Source organism: Schistocerca cancellata, chromosome 6 (assembly GCF_023864275.1).
Source record: "Schistocerca cancellata isolate TAMUIC-IGC-003103 chromosome 6, iqSchCanc2.1, whole genome shotgun sequence".
Lineage (NCBI taxonomy): Eukaryota > Metazoa > Arthropoda > Insecta > Orthoptera > Acrididae > Schistocerca > Schistocerca cancellata.
This window is the reverse complement of record NC_064631.1, coordinates 261,691,383-261,707,623: the sequence shown is the minus strand read 5'-3', so window position 1 is coordinate 261,707,623 and position 16,241 is coordinate 261,691,383.

Here is a 16,241-nt window from a genome sequence, read left to right as displayed (position 1 = left end):
GAAACGAAAAAAATTGCTCACCGTGCAAAGTTACTCTCATGATCAGTTTAATTAATTAGCCTGTCAATATGATATTAATGAAGTACTGCCAGGTGTGGGAAAATTACGTGCAGTCATAAGAAGAATATAGATTTTTGTGGGAAATTGATATTTCAAGAGCTGCAGTCATCAGGAGGAGGTATTTCCGATACTTTGCTCATTGTCAAATGTCACCAGATTGGGGCTGTAGTCGTAATATTTAATTGTAATTCCACTGATAAATACCGGGTGATCAAAAAGTCAGTAAAATTTGAAAGCTTAATAGATCACGGAATAATGTAGATAGAGAGGTAAAAATTGACACACACGCTTGGAATGACATGGGGTTTTATTAGAACAAAAAAAACAAAGTTCACAAAATGTCTGACAGATGGTGCTGGACCGCAAAACGTCAGTGACTGCGCATGACAATCGTATATAAAAGGAGCTGTAATGAGAGAATCAGATGCGCCAGCAGTCGCAGCAAATTTGACGTTACCTGAAAAGGCGCTTTTAGTGAAGCTGTATTATCAGAATGGGGAATGTGCTAGTTCAGCGTTACGATCCTATCGCCATAGGAAGCGGATTCGAACGGGTTAATATCCGTTGACAAATGCAGCTGTGGCGAGAATGATTTCGAAGTTCGAAGCCACGGGTTGTTTAGACGATAGACCCCGTAGTGGCCGACCGAGCACAAGGCGTAATGCTGCTGAGACAGTTCAGGAAGAAATGGAGACTGTAGCGGGTTCGTCTATGCACGGGGAAGTCAGCGCTCGTGCAGGCTGACGTCGCACCGGTATTCCACACACTACCGTTTGGTTGGCACTTAGGCGTAACCTCCGATGCTATCTGTACAAAACCCATCGGCATCATAAACTGTTACCTGGCGATTTAGTGAAGCGGAGAGCATTTGCGATGTGGACGTTTCAAAAGATGGTGGAAGAAGACGATTGGTTGAGTAACGTGTTGTGGACCGACGAAGCTCATTTCACGCTCCGAGGGTCTGTCAACGCCCACAGCTGCATAATTTGGGCTACCGAAAATCCTAGAACTGTCGTTGAAACCCCATTACACGACGAGAAAGTCACGGTATGTGTTGGATTTACCACATCTACCGTTATCGGGCCTTTTTTTCTTCGAGGAAATGCGTGATTCTGGGTTTGTAACTGATAACGTGACGGGTGAGAGGTACGCCGATATGTTACAGAATCGCACCATCCCAAGCCTGGCTGATAAACACCTGCTGGAACGTACGATGTTTATGTAGGATGGTGCTGCACCCCATATTGCTAGACGCGTGAAAGATCTCTTGCGCGCGTCATTTGGTGATGATCGTGTGCTCAGCCGCCACTTTCGTCATGCTTGGCCTCCCAGGTCCCCAGACTTCAGTCCGTGCGATTATTGGCTTTGGGGTTACCTGAAGTCGCAAGTGTATCGTGATCGACCGACATCGCTAGGGATGCTGAAAGGCAACATCCGACGCCAATGCCTCACCATAACTTCGGATATGCTTTAGAGTACTGTTCACAACATTATTCCTCGCCTGCAGCTATTGTTGAGGAATGATGGTGGATATATTGAGCATTTCCTGTAAAGAACAACCATCTTTGCTTTGTTTTACTTTGTTACGCTAATTATTGATATTATGATCAGATGAAGCGCCATCTGTCGGACATGTTTGAACTTTTGTCTTTTTTTGGTTCTAATAAAACCCCGTGTTATTCCAAGCATGTGTGTCAATTTGTACCTCTCTATCTACATTATTCCGTGATTTATTCAGTTTTCAAATTAATACTGACTTTTTGATCATCCGGTACGTGGATTTTTTCCTAGGACGACTCTGCCTGCCACCCAGGTGCGTGGCAGAGGCAGTTGGTGATCGGATCGAATGAACATTTCCAGCTTAAGGCTCTCTTAAAAGGAGCCTACAAAGAAAGGAGCCAGCTGGATGGCTAGTCATCTTTTGCCCGCAGACGTTGGGACAAGTCCTGGTGGCAACTTCTGGATAGCTGACTAGTGAATTAGCCAGTATGCTGGTAAAGCAGCGACAGAAGTGGAAGTTTGTGTTGTGTGAAATGATTCAGTATAGCGAGTGCTTGCGCTGGTCAATTATTCTCTGTCATCTAAATTGAACGGTTGATGGCTGGGTGGCCAGGTGATACTTTCTCCAGCTCCTGAGCATCTGGTATGGCAGGTGTGCAAATACCGTGAGATGAGGTGCTTCTGTCACCATGACCAACGCTTGGGGATGGCCTATGGAAGTTTCGTGACCTCCGAGATCTTATAATGACAGCTACCATTATGGAGTGGAATATGGTTTAAGTGTATGATGTTCTCTGCTTCTCAGTACAGTTCAGTGGACTCTGTCTTGCAGTGGTATTCATTGTTGTTATTATCCAGTCACATGGTAGAGCCTTCCTCCTCCTCCTCCTCATTCTTCGTCTTGGTGTAGCTGAGGGAATCAACTTAGGGATTATATAGTGCTTTAAAGAACCAATTGCAACACCAGATTCCCATCTGATCAATTTATCGTTTCCGACAGTGTTATTGCTAGCACACAAACCAGTCCCCCTCCCCCCCCCCCTCCGCTCCCCTTGCAGATTGTTTAACCCTCCTAATACCGTGGGGTCTATAATGACCCCAGGCCGTAATTTTCTTTAAAATATACCTTCCTATTCCTAAAAATTATGAAAATTCGGACTTTTCCTGAATTAAGTAATGGGTTTGTAATATATTAATGTAACTTTTCGAAAATATTTAGTTTTGCAGAAAATCGAGAGAGAACCACTGAATACCATTGGGGTTAAATGCGACCCCATTTCTCTCTTGCGGTATTATTACCCAATAATGCTGCGTTGAATCCGTAACTGTTGCTTTATTTCCTTTGTTTTATTCTTGTAAATATTGTTGTAACATGTGATTGTTGCCAATACTTTAGAAGCCGACAGTTATTTGTTCCATACAAGTGGAGACTACTATTGTGTGTGTTGCATTTAGTGGAAAATGTCTCATCACCTTTCCAAAGACGAAGTGCTTGAAATATTACTTCAGGATAATCCTCTATGTGGAGAATCAAATAGTGATATCAGCGATATAGTTTCTGATGTCTCATGCAGCGATGGAGATACTGGCGTCTTAGAAGAGAATATTCCTCAATCAGACGGAAGTTCAGAAGAAGATTTGGACAGAGCAGATGTCCAGGCTGAACAGGAAGTAACACATATTTCTGACTGTTATATATAAGTACACAATGTATTTCTGTAAATGTGTGTTAGGGTCTAGAGCCAAAATATACCCTCTGTATTTTTTAATTTTTAATTTTTTATTTTGTGTAGGTCTAAAAACAAAGAAGAATTGTGGCACAAACACGAGTTGAGAAGAGCTTGTGGAAGAGAAGAGAGATGGAACATAATGCGAGTAAAGCCAGGTCCAACAAAATTCGCAGTGAGAAATGTAGACTCCATAGAATCAGCTTTTCAGATGTTTCTTAGGAGAAACATTGTTGATGTGAACTAACAAAGAGGGTAGTCTTGTTTACGGTAGTAAATGGAAACCAAGAGATGCCATTGAACTGAAGTGCTTTATCAGTGTCTTGATCCTAGCAGGTGCTTACAAGGCCCATTATGAAGCACTTACACATGGCTAGAAATCGCTTTACGCAAATTTCAAGGTGCATCCGATTTGATGACGCAGATGTGAGACGCCACAACCGTGCTCCTGACAAGCTGGCTCCCATTAGAGAAATATTTGAAATGTGGGTACACACATTGCAAGAAGCATATGTTCCTCACAGCAACGTAACAATAGATGAACAACTTGTGGCATTTCGTGGTAGATGTCCATTTCGGCAATATATTCCTTCAAAACTAGGAAAATATGGTTTGAAATTATGGGCTGTAAGTGATAGTGCAATGTCTTACGTTCTCAATCTCCAAGTTTACACTGGTCGACAAGAAAATGAATCTCGTGAAGTTGGTCAAGGCAAGAGAGTTGCTTTAGATATGGTGAAAGGCTTAGAAAACAGTGGCAGAAATGTAACAGCTGACAATTTTTTCACTAGCCTTAGTTTGGCGAGAGAACTACTGAAAATCAATCTCACACTCTTAGGAACAATTAGAAAAAATTAAAGAGGACTACCACGAGCTTTCACTCAGACCAAAGGTCGAGTCAAATATTCATCTATTTTTGGATTCCAAGAGCATGCTTCAATTGTTTCATATTGTCCGAAAAAGGGAAAAGTTGTAACTTTGCTCAGTACAGTGTATTCAAGGAAGGAAGTGGAAGATCATGAAGAATGCAAGCCAGTAATGATTCTGGATTATAACAAAACAAAATCAGGAGTAGATACCATGGACAAGTTTGTTAGAACGTAGACTACAAAAGGATGAGCAGAAGGTGACCAATGGTATTATTTTACAACATGATTGATATCAATGCACTGAATGCATTTATCATATGGCTACATCTTTCACCAGACTGGGCAGAAAGGACCAACTACAAGAGACGGGCATTTCTCATAGAATTAGGAAAGCCAGACAAAATTATTCCCCCAGTACTTCCATCAACAGTACAGACACACAGAGAGAGAGGAAGGTGTCCGTTTTGTAAAAGGTCTAAGGGTAGAAAATTCATCGATAAATGTTCAGAATGTGGATGTCCTGTGTGTAAAAACCACTCTGCAATTTATTGAAGTGTAATATGTCATAAATGTCAATTCGGAATTTAATCAAAAATGTTTGTATTTTTATGAGAATCGTTTGTAAATTTTATGGAAATAAATAATTTTAAAAAATATGCATTTTAATTTAATGTAATGTCACTGACATCATGTTTTAGATTGTGGAAAACATAAGGAATGTGATTTTATTCTACCATTATTAAAACTAACCTTAATAAAAAATAAATTCCTTTGGGGGTCACTAAAGACCCCAATGGTGCTCAGTGTAACAAAAAATACTCGGTATTAGAAGGGTTAAGGACATAGCAAGTAGCTGAGATGAAATTTGAAATGGATAGTTGTGGGATTGAATCCCACCAAATATACCAGCTCCAGTATTCACCAATAGGATGCAAGGAAAGACTGCCCACGCACAAAAGATATCGATTTAATTAGTTAGTTAATCGATCTGATAGAGTGATGGAATATTTCCAACTTTGTTCAAAACAAAGCAGCGTTAGTGCACTATACAACAGATGCTCGCTGGGCAGGAAGTAGCCACTTGAGAGAGAAGGGGGAGAGAGAGGGAGAGGGAGAGAGAGATAGAGACAGCAAGCATAACTTTCGACAGGAATTTCTCAGGTATCAACGTGAAGGAATTGCCACCACATCATGCTTCCTATTTTTTATAAATAAACAGTGCAACCTTTGCTATGTAATTGAGATAAATTAGAGTTCCATGTCATGAGATTCTTTCTCTCCAGCACAGACTGAGCCTTTTCCCCAACAATTTCCAGGTGAAGGAGGACATAGGGGGGGCTGCAGAATTTACCAGATGGGTAGGGTTAATTAATTTGTCGATTTAATTAATTAGTCAATTAACTTGGCATCAAAGGTATGCTTGTATTGGGATTTCCTAGAGGGGTGGTGGAGATGGAGGGGGAGCGGTGGGGGCTTTCTCAGAAGAATGGATTATCCCCAGGGCGCCAAAAATCAGGTAATAGAACAGTAAGGGGAGGAGGAGGGTCATAAATCAATCAAGAGTGCCCCTGAATGTAAGCAACCCACACTAACAACAACATATCGTTCCGGAACACAGTACGGAGCTGCAGTGCACCATGTCACAACATATGACTATTATGCAGATTGATGATGCCAGTTTTGGAAAAGGTTGCTTCGTCGGTAAAGAGGAAGTCGCATAATTTTGATGGTCTGGTGCAAAAACAATCGACAAAATTCTTCCCTCTGAAGGGTTTCATGCAGGATAGAAATAATGGTACGTTGGCTTACATCATGTCGGCAGGCTACTTGCCTGGAGTTTGTACTAGGGTTCGTATCAATACCCTGTAGAACCTGCTCCTCCAAATCTGTTGTACATACAGTCCACTGCCTTCCTGACATCTGTCTGTCTGAAAGGACCCATCATCACACAAACACTAGAAAAGGACTTTAAATGTTGTGTGAAATGGTTGGTGCCTATGAGGGTACTTGTTTTAGTATAGCTGTGCTGCCTCTCGACCGTTTCCATATGCTTGGCTATACACAAACTCCATTCCGGTTTGTTCCTGACATGAGTATCAAACCATTCTGCTACTTACAGTACGCTGTGTCAATCACAAAGCTTGCAACACACAAGGAACACACGGCACATAGTCAGAGGAACTTTCATTCGTCAGTGCCATCTACCATGGCAACGATATAATTCCGGACACGTGTTCATACGACCTTTTTTCCTTCATTTCCAGTCAGGAATCCATCCCTTCAGTTCGTCGGTTTTATTAATGTTCACCCTGTATAGGCAGTTCATTCATTCCAGGAATCGAAGAGCTCGATGATTTTTGCCTGTTATCGTCATTGATACTAGCGATTTATCGATCCCAGAGCTTCCAAGACTTTTGATAATGTTTTAATTTCAAGTTTGAAGTCGGATATCAAACGACAAAAGAAATATATTTTTGTGTGATATAATTGCAAATTAGCAATTTACTGATTCTTTCTCTTTTTGAGAGTGTGAAACCTTTTCTCTTGCTAAATTTCATAATTATACGTCAAGGAGAAGTATTCTATACGTTTACCCGTTCCCGAGAAAAAGGATTTTGGCCGTAGGACAGACAAACAGACAGACAACAATGCCATTCATAAGGCGACACTGAGGAGCTGAGTCATCGAATTTAGTAAAGACCACTGGAGACACAAATAACAGATAATGTGAAAAATCATTCCGAACAACTAGCCAGACTGGAATTCATTGAAAGAATCCTTAAGAAATGTTGTCCATCAACAAAGGAAGTAGTTTACAAAATACTCGTTCAACCAATACTTGGATATTGCTCGTCAATCTGGGATCCGCGCCAGATATGACTGATGGAAAAAAATAGAGAAGATCTAAAGAAGAGCAGCGTGTTTCGTTAAAGGTTCATTTAGTACGCACAAAACTGCCACAGAGATGATCAGTGGCTTATGCCGCAAGAGAGGCGTTCTGCGTCGCTGTATGGTCTACTTTTGAAATTCCGAGAGTGTACGTTCCTAGAAGAGACAGACAACATATTGCTTCCTGCTACGAATACTTCGCGGAAAAACCATAAAGATAAAAATACCGTGATTCAAAGCCAGACGGAGGCTTACCAGCAATTGTTCTTTCCGCGAACCATACGCAAATGGAACAGGAAAAGGGAAAGTGAGACTGGTGCACAACGTACCCTCCGCCGGACATCATAAGGCGGTTCTCGGAGTATAGATGTAGAAGTATTGCCGTTGGTAGGGAGCGCTTTTAACAGAAATTTTATTTTTAGAACTATGAAATATTTTCTAAGAAATTTGCTTACCACGCACTCTTTGTTCGACGTAATGAAACAAAAAGTAGTGATCAGACAATAACTCTGGCGATTATGGAAAATGGGACACTAACTTTATATTTTACTCCGTCAAATGATCACTTATTTGACGTTTTGTGGGGCAGTTGACATTGTCCCGATGTAGTATGATGCGACATTTTCAGCTGTTTTTTCTCTGAGCTCATCGATGAGTTGTGGCAAACAAGTTGTGTACCGTTCACCATTAACTGATCTTCTATGATCTGAAGCAATGGTCGCAACATATCCATTGTAACCAAAGGAGCAAGCAATAATTTCTTAGACGAGCTTCGTGAATGAACACCCATACTGGGTTTTCATCTTGCACATTCCCAACTCATTGCTGCCTAACTTCTGGCTCGTACGTGTAGGACCATTTCGAGAACGTTTTTCCACAAAAACGAAATATCATTTGGCGCCCTCCCATCTCTTCCTTGCCGACCCTTAGACATTATTTACCATTCATTGGCCTTTTGCTAAGACCTTAAAAAATTAATTCTAAATCTGGTGATAGTACAAAAGGGTTGCTTTATCTTTCAAAATAAGTACTGCACAGATAATCATCTGTAATAAATTCTAAAATCTTTGAAAACTTTTAGTGGAAGCAGAAAGAACTAGACATATCGTATTGTTCTAGCTTCAATAAAACTGCTATTAAAATGGGCGAAAGAATGATAATGTAAAATTTATGATGATTTTTTTAAGTGTAATAATAGAAGACTTTTATTCCACGAGGGGTGTTCAATAAGTTGACACGTTTTTTTTTTTGTTTTTTTTCGGCCAATTTCGGTTGGAAAAATATGGAAGTTACAGTGGGACATGGTAGAATATTCCCGCTACAGTCCCTGTAGTTACATGTAGTTCCGATAGGTGTCGGCGCTATGCGTAGCCCTCAAGTGGCCTCTACAATGGAGGTGCATTCCAAACAGAGAGCTGTTGGGTTTCTTTTGGTGGAAAACCAGAGCATCGCAGATATTCATAGGCGCTTGCAGAATTACTACTGAGACCTGGCAGTGAACAAAAGCCCGGTGAGTCGTTGGGCGTCGCGTCTGTCATCATCGCAACGAGGTGGCGCGGTAGCACACGCATCGCGGACCTTCACCGGGAATACCGACTTGAGACTCTCAAGGAGGTAATCCACAAACTCACCACAAGACTGTACAGAAACTCCAGACATTCGCAGAAACCGTTTATTCTGAATCTGGGGAACTACGACCACAACCATAGATGGAAACATAAAAGACCAAAAGACATACTTGTAAGGACCTAACATCTATGGCCTAGCACACGCAAACACAATGGTAGAGATGAGACCCTGTTAATCAGACGCCATTAATGGATATCCAGCTGGAATACACTGCCGAAAAACTGGCACCACGCAGGGAAGCCGTACCGTACACTGCATGCAGACAGGCTCCACACATCCCCCACACAGTGAGATGATCTATGGCCGATCTCCCACTACTGTATAACGATCTTGGTTGTTCCAGGAATGTAGCGGCTGCAGCAACTGGGATACATCGCCATCGCTTGCCAAGGTAATGATGCATGATACCCATACCAACAAATCCAACCTTGCATGAACTATCGCAGCTAGTAAACCACTACTGCTCTTACTACCCATCCCACTGTCGCAGAGGTTTTTTCTTTTTTTTTCCGCGGCACGAGCCTTGGCACTTTTTTCCCTCTGCTTTTCAAATTGCTACCCTCACTCGCGTCTCGTTCACTATGACCTGATGGACCGTGTTAATGCGTAGTCTTACCCAGACGCACGGATAACATCACAGCCCAGCATCCTGTGATCCATTTACTAGATAACTAACATGTTGATGGAGGTGACAGCAGAACTTTTGGTTTGATCACCACGTTGGTGCGGGCGTGGAGGGGCCCCATCTCTACACACAGCTGTGATCTCTGCAATGTTGGAACGTGCGGACACTCTCGTCCAAGATGATCGAAGGAACAGAGTCAAACAAGTCGCTGGACAACTGGACGTCTCTTTTGGCAGTGCTGACACACTTGTCCAGCAGTTGGGGTATTGAAAGGTGTGTGCTCGTTGGGTCCTTGCCGCCTATCAGACGCCAACAAAGAGAAACAAATGATGTCTGTGCGGAATTGCTTGCGCGTTACGAGGCTGATCATGACAACTTTTTTCGTCGAACATCATCACTGGCAATGAAACTCGGGTCCATCATTTCGAGCCGGAAACAAGACGGCAATCCATGCAGTGGCGCCACACTACTTCCTTTCCGAAGAAAATGTTCAAAGCCGCACCATGGCGACGGTCTTCTGGAACTCTGAAGGGGTTATTCTTTTTGACGTTCTTCCCCGGTTGCAACGATCAACTCTGAAATGTATTGCGATTCTCGCAGGAAATTGAAGAAACGACTTCAGCGTGTTCTTCGCCACAAAAATGCAAATGAACTACTCCTTCTTCATGACAACGCAAGGCCTCACACAAATCTGCACACCAGAGAGGAGGTCAGAAAACTTCATTGGACTGTTCTTGCTCATCGACCCTTGAACCCGGATCTCGCACCTTCCGCCTTCCATCTGTTTAGCCCAAGCACTCCGCGGGAAGCAGTACGTGGATGATGGTGATGTTAATGATGCAGTAACACGTTGGCTCCGATGTCGACCAGTAGAGTGGTACCATTCGGGCATCCAGACCCTCCAAGTAATGTGGGGTAATGCCATAGCATTGAACGGAGATTGTAGTGAAAAATCAGGTTTTGTAGCCAAAAGAGTGGGGAATAATATGGTGTATTTCAATCTTGAATAAAACCAACCTGCTTGCAGAAAAAAAGTTGTTGCATTACTTATGGAAAACACCTCGTATAATTTACAAATTATTCTACTTAAAAGAGATGCGTTACTTTCCGAAGACGATATCACTCATGGTTGTGAGTGACGATCTCTACCAACTTTCATTCGCTTAACCTAACCAAAGGTTGTTACTTTGTTGCCGGCCGGGGTGGCCGAGCGGTTCTAGGCGCTACTGTCTCGAACCGCGCGACCGCTACGGTCGCCTGTTTGAATCCTGCCTCGGGCATGGATGTGTGTGATGTCCTTAGGTTAGTTAGGTTTAAGTAGTTCTAAGTTCTAGGGGACTGATGACCTCAGCAGTTAAGTCCCATAGTGCCCAGAGCCATTTTTTTTTGTTGCTTGTTGCAATGACAACTGACGCGTCGTCCAACGACTCACCGTGCTTTTGTTCACTGCCAGGTCTCTCTTGTAACTACTATTCCTAGGGAGTTTCCTCTTTCACTATATGAAATGGATTTTATTCGAATACTGAGATTTCTGAGGCAGTCGTGATGAAATACTTTAATTCTGGTACTCTTACTTATACAGTATCGTCGATCACCTTAGGTGCAAGGTCATACTGTACCAAAACTATTATTGTAGAATAAGCCCTAGTTGAGTTGATAGTTAAAACATTAAGGAGCGCAACGAAAAAGTACACTTGCGATTCTGTGCGACTATACGTCGCGATCGATTCTTTATGGATTCTTTTCTGATACGGAGACTTAACACTTCTTTCGGATGCTGTTACTGTAAGGATGTCTCTTAGGGGATGGTTCGTCGTGGTCAGTAAATACGTATGAAACCCTACCCGGAATGGAGCGTGGAAAGAGGGTAAATCAACTGCAGATCATATATAAAATAATAGCCATTTATAACGTAGAACTCCCCTTCCACAGAGAAAAACAATCATTATATCACAAACAAAAATTAGTTAATTTGGTCCTTCACACTTTTACACAGGAGATATGTTTCTAATTGATTAAGTTAATCAGCAAGGATATAGGATGAGATGTTTTGGGTTGATAAGAACAAAAGGATATTACTTGATCGTCCCAAATAATCAGTCTTTGAAGGGAAAGAGAAAATCTAAGTCTAGCAAAACCCAATTATTCAGATGAAATCTCATCCAACGAAAGATTGTCTTGAATTTAGAGGTTCATTATGCTCAGGATAATTAGTACCAAGTGATTACAGACGGAGGATACGAATAGATAAGGGAACCAAAGACAAACCGTGAAAGTAAAACATGAATTCGAACAAAATCTTCTACAGAAATAATCTCACATGAATTCGAACAATATCTTCTACAGAAATAATCTCACATGAATTCGAACAAAATCTTCTACAGAAATAATTTTGGATGCCGGTGTTCGTTATACTCAGTGAACTGATCTGTTTCTAATAGAAAGGATTTTAACCATAAAACACAGATTCGAAATCAAGAACAGGTTCAATCTACCAAACGTATAGTAGGAAACAAAAATCACAACGGACTGCACTTGAGTGGTAGTAGGAAAGCTCGCTGAAGGCCATTAAGTGGACGAGTGATACGTGGAATTTAAACTGCAGGGAAACAGCAAAGGGGGCCATCATTCATGGTAACAAAAGTCTGTTACACTGGGGTTGGGTTGTTTGAGGGAAGAGACGAAACTATGAGGTCATCGGTCACATCGTATTAGGGAAAGACGGGGAAGGAAGTCGGCTGTGTCCTTTCAAAGGAACCATACCGGCATTTGCCTTGAGCGATTTAGGGAAATCACAGAAAACCTAAATCAGGATGGCCGGACGCGGAATTGAACCGTCGTCCTCATGAATGCGAGTCCAGGGTGCTAACCATTGCGCCATCTTGCTCGGTGTGTTACACCGGAAAACTTCATTTACGTTGCATACACGCCAAATTAACACTCCGCGAAGCCAAAGACATTAAATAATCATAGCAGGGCGTTGAATATTGAACTTGGCAACAAACTAACACGATAAGGCCTCGTGGACAGATACTGCCTAAGGACAAAGCATGATCACAAGACCTTACGTTACACCCGAATTTACTTAGATTCAAACATGAGCGTCACTAGAAAAACATTATTAATTACTAACTGAACATGAAAATGCAGATATTTTAATCTCTAACAGCATATGGAGCAAGGATTTAGGTTGAACGGTAAGCGTTTAGACCACGAAAATATTTAACAAACTAAACATTCTCTTTATTGAACAAGTGAACAACAAGGCAACGTCTCGTTGCCAAATGTAGGATTTCATAACAGGGAGAACACTTCAGATTTAATTTTACTGTTATGGACTTTCAACTCTCAGGGAACGGATATTTCTGACTGACCTCTTGGACGTTTAAGACAAAACTAAAACACAGACAAGGTACATTGTAATAGACGCGCAACATAAAATCTTTAGGCCAGCCTGGTTCGGCCACAAATAACCCAGATAGTGAAATTCTAAGGATTCCTTTTAACAACTGAGCAACAAGATCGTATATAAAATTTAGCCATAGATTCAAATGGTTCAAATGGCTCTGAGCACTATGGGACTTAACATCTTAGGTCATCAGTCCCCTAGAACTTAGAACTACTTAAACCTAACTAACCTAAGGACATCACACACATCCATGCCCGAGGCAGGATTCGAACCTGCGACCGTAGCAGTCCCGCGGTTCCTTAGCCATAGATAATTTAAAAAATCTTTAAAACAAGGAATCTTAAAAAAAATAGCAACAAGTAAATTTTTTAAGTATCTCTAGATAATAAAAAAATCTTTTTAAAAAAAGGACCCTTAAAAACTCAGCAACAAGTAAAATTTAAGACTTGTGATTTTAGCTGTACGTAATGACCTCTTTAACAACATTTAAATAACACTGAGCGTTTGGCGTCATTGGCCGGGAGGCCCTTTGCGGGGCAGGTCCGGCCGCCTTGGTGCAGGTCTTGTTACATTCGACGCCACATTGGGCGACCTGCGCACCATATGGGGATTAAATGATGATGAACACAGCACAACACCCAGTCCCTGAGCAGAGAAAATCCCCGACCCAGCCGGGAGTCGAACCCGGGTCCGTAGGACGGCAATCCGTCACGCTGACCTTTTTTTTTTTCCCGGGTCCGTAGGACGGCAGTCCGTCACGCTGACTTTTTTTTATCGTTGTGTTTTGGTTGTTGCGGACGTCACATGACATCCGTTCAAGTTCTTTTGTTGATCCTTCCACTCAGTTCTTTTTATTACAGAGACCAACCGGCTCTCTGACCGAACACGCTGAGGTACCGTGCCGGCATAAGACTGATATTGGGGAGATACCAATCAGCTATCGGGGCGGACTAAATAACACTGACCTACTGGAAAACTTCAACTTCATGAATTTAACTAAGGTCAACTTTAAAGCAAACTCAGTTACTCTGTTTCTGCACGACGTCAGATAAATGATTTATACGAGGGTAGTTCGAAAAGTTCTGGGAATCACCACAAGAGGTCAGCACTAGCGCAACGAGTTGTCCACGAGATATTCATTGGACTGTTGCCTGTAAATACGTGCCAAGTCAGTGCTCTTTGAAGAGAGCTGTGGTAGTGATGTGGCTCTCTTCTTGTTCCCGCGTAGTGATTTGCGAAGATGGAAAAAAGTCGAAATTTGAACAGTGTTTCATAAAGTACTTAATGCTCTTTCATATTCAACTGTTGCCAAGTGGATAAATGAATTTAAATTTGGTCGGGAGAGCTTAGATGATGATCCGTGCAGTGGTCAGCCAAGATGTATCACTACTCCAGAAATCATTGCAAAAACGCACAAAATGGTCATGGAAGATCGTCGATTGAAAGTGAGTGAAACTGCTCACGCTTGCCAGATATCATCTGAAAGAGCATACCACATTTTAACAGAAGAATTAGAAATGAAAAAAATTATTTAAAAGATGGGTGCCGCGACTCTTTACGCTGGATCGAAAAGGCATGAGAATGGACATATCGGAACAACGTTTGGCCCGTTTTAGGAGAAACGAACAAGATTTTTTGCGCCGGTTTGTGACCACAGATGAAACTTGAGTGCACTACTATATCCCAGAGACCAAGCAACAGTCAAAGCAGAGGAAACATGCTGATTCTACGCCACCAAAGAAAGCAAAGACAATTCCTTCGGCTGGAAAGGTCATGGAATCAGTGTTCTGGAATACGAAGGGGATTCTGTTTGTAGATTAGCTCCTCACTGGGCAAACAGTTACTGGAAACTACTATGCTAACCTCCCGGACAAATTGCAACAAAAGATACTCGAAAAAAGGCCAGGTTTAGCATGGGAGAAAGTCATCTTTCCATCAAGACAATACGCGCCCGCACACATGTGCCGTCGCCATGGTAAAATTACACGAACTAAGGTATGAACAGTTGCCACACCCGCGTTATTCACCTGATATGGCTTTGTCAGTCTTCCATCTCTTCCCAAAACTGAAAATTTTTCTTGGTGGACAAAGATTCACTTCCAACGAAGAATTGACAGCAGGAGTTGACAACTATTTTGCAAGCCTGGAGGAAACTCATTTTCGAGATGGGATCAAGGCACTGGAACATCGATGGACCAAGTGCATTAATCTACAAGGAGACTACATTGAAAAACAAAACAAAAAAAGTATCAGAGATGTAAGTACTTTTTTCTATTCCATTCCGAGAACTTTTCAAACCATCCTCGTAACAAACCGCTTACGTACTACTTGTCATACTGCACATCAGTTCTCACTGAGGTAAACAAGAAATCTGAATTCCACAACTTACTGGAAGTGGTAAGATTAGTATTAAACTTAGAAGTTAAGCAGAGGGCAAATGGCCACCAAAAACTGCTGTAAAATATACAGGGTGTTATAAAAAGGTACGGCCAAACTTTCAGGAAACATTCCTCACACACAAATAAAGAAAATATGTTATGTGGACATGTGTCCGGAAACGCTTAATTTCCATGTTAGAGCTCATTTTAGTTTCGTCAGTATGCACTGTACTTCCTCGATTCACCACCAGTTGGCCCAATTGAAGGAAGGTAATGTTGAACATGTGCCTTTACAAGTACGACACAACATGTGGTTCATGCACGATGGAGCTCCTGCACATTTCGGTCGAAGTGTTCGTACGCTTCTCAACAAGAGATTCGGTGACCGACGGATTGGTAGACGCGGACCAATTCCATGGCCTCCACGCTCTCCTGACCTCAACCCTCTTGACTTTCATTTATGGGGGCATTTGAAAGCTCTTGTCTACGCAACCCCGGTGCCAAATGTAGAGACTTCGTGCTCGTGTTGTGGACGGCTGTGATACAATACGCCATTCTCCAGGGCTGCATCAGCGCATCAGGGATTCCATGCGACGGATGGTGGATGCATGTATCCTCGATAACGGAGGACATTTTGAACATTTCCTGTAACAAAGTGTTTGAAGTCACGCTGGTACGTTCTGTTGCTGTGTGTTTCCATTCCATGATTAATGTGATTTGAAGAGAAGTAATAAAATGAGCTCTAACATGGAAAGTAAGCGTTTCCGGACACATGTCTACATAACATATTTTCTTTCTTTGTGTGTAAGGAATGTTTCCTGAAAGTTTGGCCGTACCTTTTTGTAACACCCTGTATAAATGATATTCAAGGTGGATCCTTAGGACAATAATATACAGAGAGAATGGCCCAGACAAACAGCTCATTTTCAAGGGAACAGCTCATGCATCGAACAAACACGATGCTCACTTTTTCAAACAGTACCCTGCCAAACGATGCATCCAGCGGTTTGGTCAACAGTTTCTGCGAACGACCTCCTCACCTACGGCCACCATATTGCAGAGTGTACCAATTCATACCTCGTTCCAAAATAACCAAGTACGTTTGACGTCCAACAAATGACTCAGCTTCACCAAGGCACCATCGCGTCCCGCAAT